The sequence below is a fragment of the Platalea leucorodia genome, assembly GCF_965183815.1.
Source record: "Platalea leucorodia genome assembly, chromosome: 5".
NCBI lineage: Eukaryota > Metazoa > Chordata > Aves > Pelecaniformes > Threskiornithidae > Platalea > Platalea leucorodia.
The window spans coordinates 30,449,602-30,461,512 of record NC_138827.1 but is presented as its reverse complement, the minus strand read 5'-3'; positions in this window follow the sequence as shown (position 1 = coordinate 30,461,512).

Below are 11,911 nucleotides of genomic sequence, written 5' to 3'. Positions count from 1 at the left end.
TCCTCTCTGCAGGGAAGCGGTGTTTCCCCGGAGAGACCCCTTCCCCCACACGCTCAGGGGAGGGGGCTCGGGGCTTTCGGGGGCTGGGACACCTTTCCCCGGCTCCCTTCCCCTTCTTTTGCCTTGCGGAGTCATTGCGGGGTTTTAAGCCGCGGTCGCCGGCCGGGATTGAAGCTGAGCTGACTTGGGAGCGGGGGGGATTTTCCCCCCGTAACCGGGAGCCGCGGTGCCCCCCGCGGGAAGGGCCGGGCGGGCTGCCCGCTGCCGGCCGGGCCGGGCTCGGCTCTCCCGAGCCTGCGGGGGTCTGTGAGCGCCGGCGCCCTTGTGTGGTTTGTTTTTTTTTTTGGTTTTTTTTTTTGTTTGTTTGTTTGTTTGTTTGTTTTTGGGGGGATGTGAAGATCCCCAAGCGGCTCTAACTTTAGATTTTTCCCGTCCCCTAAATTTCCCTCAAGCATCCGAGCTCTTTCCGTGCCCCGGTCAAACTCACGCCGCCTGCAAATATCTGCGCCGCTCGGGAAATCCAGGGAGGATCGGCCGAGACCCCCCGGGGAACCGGCTGCTCCCAGCCGCCGGGGCGGGGGGTGGCGGGGAAGGGACCGGGGGGCTCCTCTGGGACCGGGAACCCCTGGCCGGGCTCGGCTCGGGGGGTTAGCGCTAAATCTTGCTTCGGCGAGGCAGGACGGGTAATGGCTCCTAATTACGGGGCTGGCTGGCTCCGCAGCCCCGATCTTCACGGGACATTATTTTTAAGCGTTCAACGAGGATCATTTTTCACGCCTCGCTGCCTAAAGGAGGGTTTTATTTATTTATTGGGGGGGAGGCGGGGAGGACACCAGCAATAACCGAGCACTGAAAGGAAAATAATTAGCTGTTGCAGTCGCTGCTTGGGAGTCCCTGGCCAAAAAGGTGACCCGGCATTTCCCTTCCCTCTCGTCCGTAGGCAAATCCGCCCCATTCTCCGTGTTGCTTTCGGTGGTTGTTTTGCCAACGTTAAACCCCGGGCAAAGCCGGGCCGGCGGCGACCCCGCTCCGGCCGTGGGGCCCGATCCTTTGCCGCAGGTTTGGGGTTTATTTTCCCCTTCTCCCTTTCGCGCCGGGGCTGGGCTCGGCGGCGGTTCCCAAGCGGGGCCCGAGGGATGCGGCTTTCCCCGCCTTGCTTTGGCTTTGGTCAGACATCTGTAGAGCTGATTTTTTTTTTTTTTTTAATGTGCCCTCACTCCTCTCCTTTCTATATGTCAGATGAAGGGGTTGTAACAAAACCGCGATGCTCTCTGTGTATTTACTTCGCGGCGGTTTTCCGTGCGTGCGCAGCCCGGACGAGGCGGAAAACGGGGGTTTCTCCTCGGGTTTATCGGGGTGGGATAAAACGATCCTGCCCTGGAATATCCCCGTCGGGACCGCAGTGGCGGGGGGGGTGTGTGTGTAATTTCTTTCTCTGCTTTCGCTTAACTAAGCCCGTGTTAAGCAGAGCGGGTCCCGAGGAGGGAAGCGAGTGGCCCGTCCCTCGCCAGCCGGGCTCCGACCCGCCGGCTGCGGGACCCCGGCCCGACCGGCCCCGCCGCACCGCCCGCTCGGCCCTCGCCTCCTGCCTCCTCCCCTGGCACCTTCTGCTTTCCATTACTGCCGATTTGGAGAATTAGGAAAGGTCAAGATCTTATTCCTTTCTCCGGTAGCTTTTTGGTTTTCTCTTTCTAGTTCCTCGCAGCCCCGAACAAAAATAAATCAACCTGGATTATAGAAACCACCTTTAGACACCAAGAGCATCTTTTCCAATAGCTCGGCCCTTCCTCCGGGCCTGCCCTGGCCCTTCGCTGTGACTGCGCAGAAACTCCCGTTTTCACGGTGGGTTTAGGATTTAATAATAACGCCCAGTCTCCCTGTGCCCCAGTGCCCGACCTGAAAACATTTTCCTGCCTCGTAACTTTGGAAAATAACTGCCCTCCAGCATCTTCTTTCCCTCCCCATTTCCCTTTCGTTTCTTTCCTTTCCCGGCACAGAAAGTAGAGAAACGAGGGTTTAAAAAAAAAACATTTTCCGATCTGGGGAGGGCGGGAGGAGCTGTCGCAGCCGACTCAGCCGCAGGAAAATTATCTTGGAAATTAAGTTGGTGCTTTCGAAATCCTCCTCGAGATGTTCGTGGTAGGTCAGGGCCCTGCACTCGCCCCTCTCTCTGTTGGGCGAGGAGAGGGGTCGGGGCTCTGCGCTCTCCCCTTGCCTCCCGGACCACGGCTCGTCTTTCCTTCCTCCTCTTCCTCGTCTTTTCTCTTTCTCGCCCTTTCTTTTTTTGTTTTCTTTTTTTCTTTTTTCTTTCTCTTTTCTCACTCTCCCCCCTTCTTTCTTTCTTCTGTCTTTCTTCCCTTCTTTCCATATCTTTCTTCCCTTCTTTCCATATGTCTTCCTCTCTCTTTCTCTCATTCTCTTTCTTTCTCTCTTTCTCTTTTTTCTCTCTTTTGCTGTTCTATTTACCTGTTTCTTTTTCCCTTTCACCTTCTTTCCCTCTTTCTCTTTACCTCTTTTTCTCTCTCCCCTCTCATCTTTCTGTCTCTATTTTGCCATTCCTCTTTTTCTCCCTCTTTCCCGCGGTTTTTCCTCTCTTTTGTTTTTCCTCTTTCTCTCTCTTATTCTCTTTTTTCTCTCTCTTTCTCTTTGTCTCTCCGCCTCTTTCCCTTTGTCTTTTTTCTCTCTTTTTTTTTTCCTCTCTTTCTGCCTCTTTTTCTCGTTCCTTTCGCACTGTCGCTCCTTTTATCTTTCTTCCTCTTTTCATCTTTCTTTTTTCCTCCCTCTTTCTCTCCCTGTCGGTCCCTCCAGTCTCACCCGCTTCATCTCTGCTTCATCGAGGGCCTCTTTCCCTCTCTCTCCAGGAGGTTTCCAGCTCTGTCCACCCCCGGGAATCGCTCGCCCGGCCGCAGCGTGGGGGGTCTCCCCTCCTTTGAATCAGGGGAGACACTGGCGGTCCCCCCCGGGCTCGGCGGTTCCCCTGCCTGTGCCCGGTGGGCTGCGGGGCAGCTCAGGGCGCGTTTCCCGGAGCCCAGCACCCTGGCCCCGGGAGCACATCCCCGTACACCCCCCTTTTCACCGGCCCGCCGGTGCGTTTACCGGGGGGTCCGTGCGGGAGGCGGTGTCGCCGGCCTAGACGGGGTTGCAGGGCCGAGCCTGTGCCGGTCCCCGCTTCCCCCGGGCTCGGACGGGGCCCGGTGCCCGTGCGGAACCAGTTCGCATTTTATTATTTTATTAAATAAGATGCAGCTTGGCGCCCCAAACCCGTGGCAGCAACAGGTGACGCTGCGATCCGGGACGGGAGAAAAAAACACTGGCGGCAGGGTTTGATCGCGCGTTTCCAACCCTTCCTCGTCATTCAAATGCTAATGATCTCCTCGGGTGGACGGTACCGGGATGCGCCCGCCCGCCGCCCGGGAACCGGCTCGTCCGCCCGGCCCGGCGCCGCTGGGCAGCCGGTACCGAGCAGCTCGGAGCCCGGAGCCCGGCGGCCTTTCCCAGCCGCGGGCAGGCGGGGTGCCTGGCTTCCTAACCGCCCTGCCTGCCCGCATCCCTCCCCTCGGGATGCGGATAAATTAGATATATGGAGTGAATAGTACTCGTTCGTCTCTCCGTGTGCCAAAGCGGGTCTCGTAAACCCGAAAGAAAACCTGCGAGGCAGATCACCCCCCCGCTGCGAGGTGGGGCGGGAGCCCGGAGGGGTGTAATGAGTTTGTGTCTCCGTTCCTACAGGGGAGGCTTCGCGTCGGTGCCTCGGGATCTTCCTAATTACAGATTTGGTGGAGTTTCTCCCACCCCCCGATCCTTTCTGGGGAAGGAGGGTCGGGCTCCGTGTCGCAGGGTGGTAGAGAAGCGCTTTTCGGGGCCGTCCCTGTCCGTTTCGATCAGATTTCGATTTCCCCACTCTAACCGGCCTTTTAAGTGAAATTACATTCATCTTTCCTTAATACCGGCGTTTTGAAACGGGTTAAACCAACACCGGCGATTCCTTTCACTCTCGCAAAAATCCCCAGATGCTCCACTTTTCCCTGCCGACGGAGGCGAGCGGAGAGTCCTCGGCAAGTCCGTGTAACCTGAATGAGCCCCCACTCCCCCCGCAAATCACTCCTCAGCAGTGAGAGCCGTCTGCGGCGCACACGATCGCCTTTAATTCCAGCCGGACTCCCTGCAAAATCCGTGGGAATTTTTTCCCCCAACCCGGACGAGATTACCTGGGTGTCCCCCATGGTGTCTCCCCATCGGCCCTGGGCAGAGGGAAAGCGGTGGAGAGACACAGGACAAGACCCCGGGTGTAGGAAACCCTACAGCCGAGTGGGAGCGGAGCCGTGACGGGGGCTGAGCGGTGGCGGGCCGGACCCCCGGCGGGCCGGGGACGGAGGGGCCGCCCCTGTCGCTTTAAATTTAAACATAGTAAGTGGAGAAGGAAAAAAAACTTCCCTCGTCTGGGGATGGGGCCAAAAAATGCCAGGGTCCAGCCAGACGGACCCCCCTCGCCCCGGGCCGCGGCAGGTCCCGGCAGGGTGCGTGGGGCGAGGGGAGGGGGATGCGGGGCGGCTGGCGGGGCAGCGCTGGCCGCCCCCTCCTGCCTGCAGCGCTCCTGTGATCTCCCCTTCCCAGGAGGGAGAGACGTGGCCGCAAAATAGAGGCAACAAAAGGAGCGGGCAGGGCTCGGCCGAGAGCCGGGGCCGAGAACCGGGGCCAGGCGGGAGGGAGGGCTCCTTCTGAGCCGGAGCGGGGTACAGCGCCGAGCACCCACTGCCGGCCCGGGGGTGATGAGGGGGGCGACCCCTTCCCTAGGCGAGCAGGGTCTCCCAGGGACGCTCTCCTGGATCTATGCCCCCCAAACGCACTTTCCCACCGCTAACCCCCCGAAATTTTACTGGGGTTATTTCTGAAATGCCCTTCCCCCCCCCCTTTTCTTTTTTTCTTTTTTCTTTTTCCTATTTAATTACTTCTCTTGCAAAACCCGAGGCCGCTGCCACCTAACGCGGATCCCGGCACTGAAATCCACGTCTCTTCTGTGATTTACAACCCAAATCCCAGTCCCATGACCTTTCTCTTCCCCTCCCGCCCCGGGTCCCCCACCCTCGGTCATGTGGGACACGAGTAAATTTATCCACCGTGGTGGAAAGGCCTCCCTTCTGCAGTTGCTCCGGAGAAGCCCGACACGTTTCACAAGAAGGAAAATTTCGTTTTCCCACCTTTCTCTCTCTCTTTCCCTCTTTTGAATTCGGTTTTGATTTCATTTTCTCCCCTGCCCCACAACGCTCCCATCTCCTCTCGGGCATGCTCCTACTCTGCGTATCTCTTTCAATAAGCCCCTGCCAAGAGGATCACTTCAGAGAGACGTTTCTAACGGCTCTTGAGCTCAGGAGATTGTCGAAAAGGGCATTTCTGGCCTCCCGGGCGCTGCGGCGAACTGAGCCCCGGCTGCGTCCCCGGCAGCCTCCCCTCGCCCCGGGGCTCCCCTCCCGCCGCACCGCGGAGGGTCCCACACCCACTGCGCTCTTGCCCCAAGGAGCTGGAGTTGTGGCTGGGGGCCGGGACCCCCCCTTAGCCCTGCGGGAGGGGAGACCCACCCGCGGCCGCCTCTCCGTCTCTCCCGCGGCTCCGGCCGGTCCTTCCCCCCATCCCGGCCGCTCTTCCCCGCCTCAGCTCCTGGGGGGAGACCGCACCCTCGGATCCCCTTGGGGAACCGCGGCTGGAGAAACTGCCCACCCCGGGTGCCCCCAGCCCAAGTGCGCTTTCCAGCTGCAGCCGGAGGTGGGGAACCTGTGGCCAGGCTGCGGGGGGGAGGTGGCGTCCCCGTGTCCTCTCCTCCCCATCTCTGCTGAGAGGTGGGTGGCATTAAGAATAGGGTGCGCCCCCGCCCCAGGGGCAGCACGGCGTCTGCAGAGGTTTTGTGCGAGGGAGGCAGCTCCGGAGCCGCAGCCCCTCAGGGAGGCCGGGGCCAAGCGGTGCCCCCCAGACCCTGCAGCCCGGGAGCGCCGGGCCCCGCCGTCCCTGTCGCAGCGCTCCTCGGCCCCTTCCCTGCCCGCCACGGGCGCCCCGATTGGGGTGCCCGGAGCACCCCCACGTCTGGTCCGGGGCGCTTGGCGTGGACGGCCCGGTGCCGGAGCCGGAGCCGGAGCCGATGCTGCCAACTCCGCCGTCGGGGCCGGCTGGAGGAAGCCGCTCCGCCGCCGCAAACCGCGTGTGAACCGGCTGCGGGCGGCTCCGGTTCGGGTTGCGCCGAATCCCCCCCCCTTTTTTTTTTGGCGCTGCCAGCCGTGGGCACGCTCCGGGTTCTGCCCGGAGTGGGGATTTACCCCAACCACAGGCAGGTGTCGGGCACGCTGTGGCGGAGGAAATAAAACCGCGGCTCTGAGCGGAGCCGTCTGGTCTTTCCCCTCCGTTCTTGCCCGCTAAACTCCTGCCCACGGGCTCCCGTGGAAAAAAAAAAAAAATTGAGAGAATTGATAGAAACGACTCGTTTCCCAGTTCCGTTCAGAGATCGGGAAAGATATTCGGGAAAGCGCCGCTGAAATCCCGGAGAGCCCGATTTCAGGCGCTGCTATCGGCTGCAGGCGACGAGAGACGGGCAGTACATTCTCCCATATGGAAAACACACATATTGGAGCTCCCCGCCAGACCCAGTTGATATATTATAGTCGGTATTCCCAGAATTTTCCTTTTGCTTTTGCACAGTATTCCTTGGTCGCGCTTTTTTATGTGCCCGGGACAGAACAGACGGGAAATATTCATCGAGAGGGAAGGGTGGCTCATGATAATAGGAATCACAGGTCCTTTTTTTAAACATCTTTTCTCCTCTCAAATTTCGAGGGGAAAAATAAAAATGCGGGAATGCAGCGTACCAGCGCCGATGAGAAATAATAAAGTAAAATCAATCGGAAACAAACGTTTCCCCGAAAACCAAGTGGCGAAAAGTGGATTTCCAGCGCGGGGCCGGGCCGAGGGAAAGGTTCCCACCTCCCAACCCGCAGGTGCCTCGGCGGGGGCTTTAAAACCCACAGGTTTGGCCCATTTTCCCCGCTCGCTCCTTCCCGCTCCCAAATCCCGGCCGCCTGCGCCCCTTTCCCGCGGGCGGGAGCGCGCTCCGCTCCCCGCGTCCAGGCTGGAAACTGACCAGAATTGGTCAATTTCACCTTCCGCGGGAGCGGGGGGCGGCTCCGCGCTGCTCCCACCGCCTTTCGGTTGTTTTCCCTCGGCCGGTTTCCCGGGGAAGGTTTAAATAAAGCACACCCTCCGCCCCCCCCCCCCCCCCCCAACTTTGTTTGCACCTGGTACTGGTGTTATTCCCCGGGCTGCCCCGAAGGGAAAGGTGCGGGGTTTTGCTGGGGGTTTTGCCGGGCTGCTGCCGGTTTTTAAGGAGGGAGAGGCACGGAGGGAGGGATGTGCCGGGGAGTGGGGGGGCGGTGGCTGCTGCCTCTATTTTAATGTCATTATAGTTGCCGTGGCAACCCATTGGATCAATCCTCCTGGAATGAACCTTGTGACAATGGTTGGTTTGAGAGAAATCGGTAAATGTGCAACCGAGGGACACGGCTACATTACCGCGAACAACAGCGAGGGTTTAACATGTGACCCTTCCAATTACACTGATGATACCTCGATGCAGCTGCCTCCGCCGCGCTGCGAAGACGTGGCTGTTTGGGGGGGGGTTTGGGGAGGGGTCCCGGGGCTGTTTGGGGGCACAGCTCGGTGGGGATGGGGCCGCAGCCCGCACGCCTCTGCCCTCCCGGGGAGCCCTAAGAGGGGAACGGCATCTCTGCACCGGGATGGCGAATGTGGTCCCAACACCTCCAAAAAAGAAGAAAGGAAGAAAAAGCTTCTCCGGGGGAACCTGGAGGGAGCTGAACATGCGGAGGAGCTGTGGCTGCGGGGCTGGGGAATATGGGCATGCCTGGGGGGTGGGCAGGGGCCCCCCCGCTCCGGCCCGCCGCCCCCGGAGCACACAGTACCGGCGGCACATCTGTGGCACGGCTGCAGGGAGGAACGAACAAAATCCGCCCCCTCCCCGCAAAAAAAAAAATAGTTTGAAGCCTTAAAATATGGTTCAGAGAATTACAAGTAATCAGAGCTGCGGGGGTCAGCAGTGCAAACTTTTTAAGACTAATGTTTATTTAGAAAAGTGAGTGGTGTCTGCGTTGCTTTTCTAGTGCCCCAGCACAAAAGTCCTAATGGCTTTTGCAGACTTTCCATCACAAACTCCTGCACAGGGCGCGGGGACCACCGGCCGAAAGCAACCCCGAGCCGCCCCCTTTCACAGGCAGCATTGGCACAGGATTTTAAACCACCCCCCCGTCTTTCCATGAATCAGTGACAATATTTTCTGCATCCCCTCTCCAATTTTGCCCCGCTTTCGCGTTTGTTTGATGTAATCCGAACCCTCGATAACACAGGGGAGGAGAAATCGGGGGATGGGGACGGCGATTCCCCCCCCAGCCCCGTTCAGTCCCGGACGGCCGCGGTCCCGAAAGCAACGCGGGGGTCCAGCCGAGCTGGAAACCTCGTTAAGAGGAACCCGGGGACAGAGGCAGGAACCGGCGCGGGGCGGGCTGGCCGGTGTCCATCGGGGAGGCATCGCTGGCAAATCCATTCCCCCTCTCTCAGCCCCTCCCCGTTGCCCCCCTCCAGCCGCTCTCCGAGGAGCCCAGCCACCCACCAGTCCCTATGCAGTTTTGGGGGTCTCTGCTGATCCCACTCCAAAATTCAGGGGATTTGACTGCCCTTGCAGAGACTCAAGTCTCCATCTCGGGATGCTCCTTTTGTTCCCAGGACTGGAGGAATAAATCCAGCAACCCCCCAAAACCTCGCATCCCTTTTGGGGCAGCCCCCCCGCTCCTCGACTTTAAACAGGAGGTGAAGCCAGGGGAAACCCAGACCTGGGATCCCATTGGAAACCAGCGGCACCAGTGCTAGGTACCTCGTAGCAGGGCTGGGGGAACTCAGCTGGGTTTAATTCCCCCCGATGTCACCCCCCTGCCCTTGACAGGTGGCAGGAGCCAGGAGGGCTGAGCAGTGCAGGGGGCTCAGCTCCCTTTCCAGCAAAGCACAGCAATTGCAGCCTGGATGCAGACCGCAACTAACAGCAAACCCATCTCCTTCCCAGGTGCCCCAAGGGCAGGGCAGAGGTATTGGGGCTGCTCAGGAAAATGCCTGTGCTTAGCCCTCTCCCCAATCTGTGTGACAAACAGCCCTAGGAGCTTTCTGTTTACTCTCTTTCTAAACACAGCCATGAGCCCAGCTGGCAGAAGGTGGTGTGCTGCTAAAATCCTCCTGTTCCTGGCAAAGGTGAGACCAGATCTAGCTCACCCCCTAATCTGTGGGGGCTCACCGGCCACCCTGGGACACCCCAGCCCCTTTCCCATCCTCTGCAGGTTTGAGTGTGCCACAGCAGAGGGACAGGGTTAGCTTGGTCATGCTGGGTAAGAAGGTCTGTGGGGGATCCCACTCAGCAGAGCATCAGCTGGGAAAGGGCTGGGTGGTGGAGCTATGGGGAGCGGAGACCTGGAGAGACCCCCATCTCTGGACTGGGGGGTATGAGGCTAGTGACCCCTGGTCTGTGCGTTGGGTCCCTTCTGTGTGTATGGATGCACTGGGGATGCCCCAACGTGGCTGGGATCAGCCCTGGGGTCTGATGCCGTTGTCCCCTCTCCCATCATTAGGGTTCATATCCCATCTTCTGGGTGCCTGGGGAGGCTCTGCAGCAGGACAGTGCTCTCAGCAGTGGGATGTGCAGGAGAGAAATAGGGTGGGGGAGAGGAATGGGGTAGAAGGGGGAAAGAAAGGGCCTGGATCCTGCTCCCTTTCCACCCAAGTGACTGCCTTGTCCTGCTCTCAGAAAGGGGAGCTCACTTTAACCCCTTCTTTAGTCTGTGTAGGGAAAAAAATGTAGCTCAAACCCAAGAAGGTTGAACCAAGCAACGGCAGCTGAAGGTGCCTCTGGAAACACACACACACCCCCCTGAAGCCTGATCCTGCCTTCCCCTGGCCAAGTCAAGCTCAGGTGCTCAGCTCCATCAGGACCAGGCTGAGGACGCAGCCGGTGGTGCCAGGCTTAATGTGGTGTAGGGACGATATCAGTATCAATAAACTGCTGAAATATGCCTTACACTTGAGGGAAGATCCTCTCCACTCCCTCAAGGGCTTTCATTTGAAGGGCTTGACTCTGCCCTCCAAGAAGTTGATAAGACCTTCTGGCTCCCATTATCTCCCTGAGGGCCTTGTGTCTCCCTCCTTGCCATGTGCTGAAGCACTCAGATCACATCTCTGTAATTGCTTGGGGAATGGAGGGCCCCTGGGCAGGACCTGGCACCTCTCTTCAGGGTTTGGCCTCCTGGTGCAAAGCCAGGCTGAGGGAAGGGGCTGGGTGGCACCAGCCCTTTGCTGTTCTGCATCCCTCTATCCCACTTACAAAGCACAAATCCTGGGAACACCATTCAGCCCCAAACTGGGAACATTTGGGCTGAAATCTTTTGAATGCATTTGAAAAGGGGAGGGAGGGTGGGGAGAGAGACACGGAAAGGGGAAAGAGCTACAGCCTTGTTGGCGAGAAGTTGATTTGTCTGGATCCTATCCCTTTGTGGCTGTCATCCATCACCGTACCCGGGAGATGCTGCAAACCATGTGCAGATGAGGCTCAGCCATGCGAGAAGCATTCCCACATCGGGTATCATGACTCTGCATCCACCTCGCTTTGCCCCCCAATTTAAATCAAAGCTGTACTTCTCCCTGGCAAGGAAGGGGTGGGAATTTCAACCAGCTCCTCCTGTACCTGCGTCCTGCTCCCCAGGACCTTGCTAGGGCAGAGAGGTACGTGTGACAGTGTGGGTGACGGTGAGTGAAGGTGTGAGTGCCAATGGGTGGCCCAGGGAGGCCAGGGGCCAGTGGAGCAAAGCGCCTCCATCCCCAGTCCTGGGCCAGCCTGATGCTCCAGCGAGGCTTTTCATCTGCCTCCGCAATGTCAGCAGAGCACAAAGGCAGGGGAGAGGTGAACCCCTCTGTTAATACACGTGTTTTAAATAACTGGTATTTTTATTTCTTCCCTTCGGTGCGGTGGGCTTGGCATGCATCTTTGTTTGCACAATTGTCCTGCCCATATCTTCTGTTGCCCAAGTAAGGAGAAAAAGATCCTGTGTGTGATCTGGAGGTGAGCTTTACTGGTTCTGACATGTAAATATTAATCAAGAAACAACACCAAAGAGACAAAAAAAATCCCCTACCCTTGAACCCCTTCGGATCCTTTTATTGTCCTGGCCGTTGTTGCACTTGGACTGGATTTTTGCTTTCTCCTCTCAGAGTGGCTGGCTCCAGCAACGGTCCCCAGATTCCTCAGCTACGTCCTACTGAGGGAAAACATTTACTGAAGTTTTGAGATTATTGGGGAAATACATATTTCTGCTTCTTTTCCAAACTCCACCGACATCTTTTCTAAGCCAGCCCCGTGTGTCAGCATGGGGGCAGGAGAGGCATCCTTTTTCTCTCCTCTTGAAGCTGCTGCCTTCCGTGTGAACTTTGAGTACCCAGAAATGCCATGGAGAGGGATTCCTACCATCACTGTGTGCTTCATTAGTGGGCAATAGTGGTGAGTATGTGTGTAGTTTATTTTCCTCCATAAAGCTAAGCTTCAGCTCACTCGCACCTCTGAAGAAACAGGAGGTATGGACATACACACCCAGCTCCTCAGATAACCACATTTCAGATGACCTTTGCCGAGGCAACATCAGTGCCTTGGTGCTGTGCAAGAGGAAGCAGAAGAGCAGGGCTATGGAAAGCAAGGAGGTCAGAGAAGGAGAAAAGGTCTGCCATAAAGCTCCCCTTGCCTCGCTGGCACACATGACTGCGACTGAACTGCGCGTCCACGCGTGAGGTTGGGCCATGTCCTTGACTGGAGCATCTCTCATCATTCCTC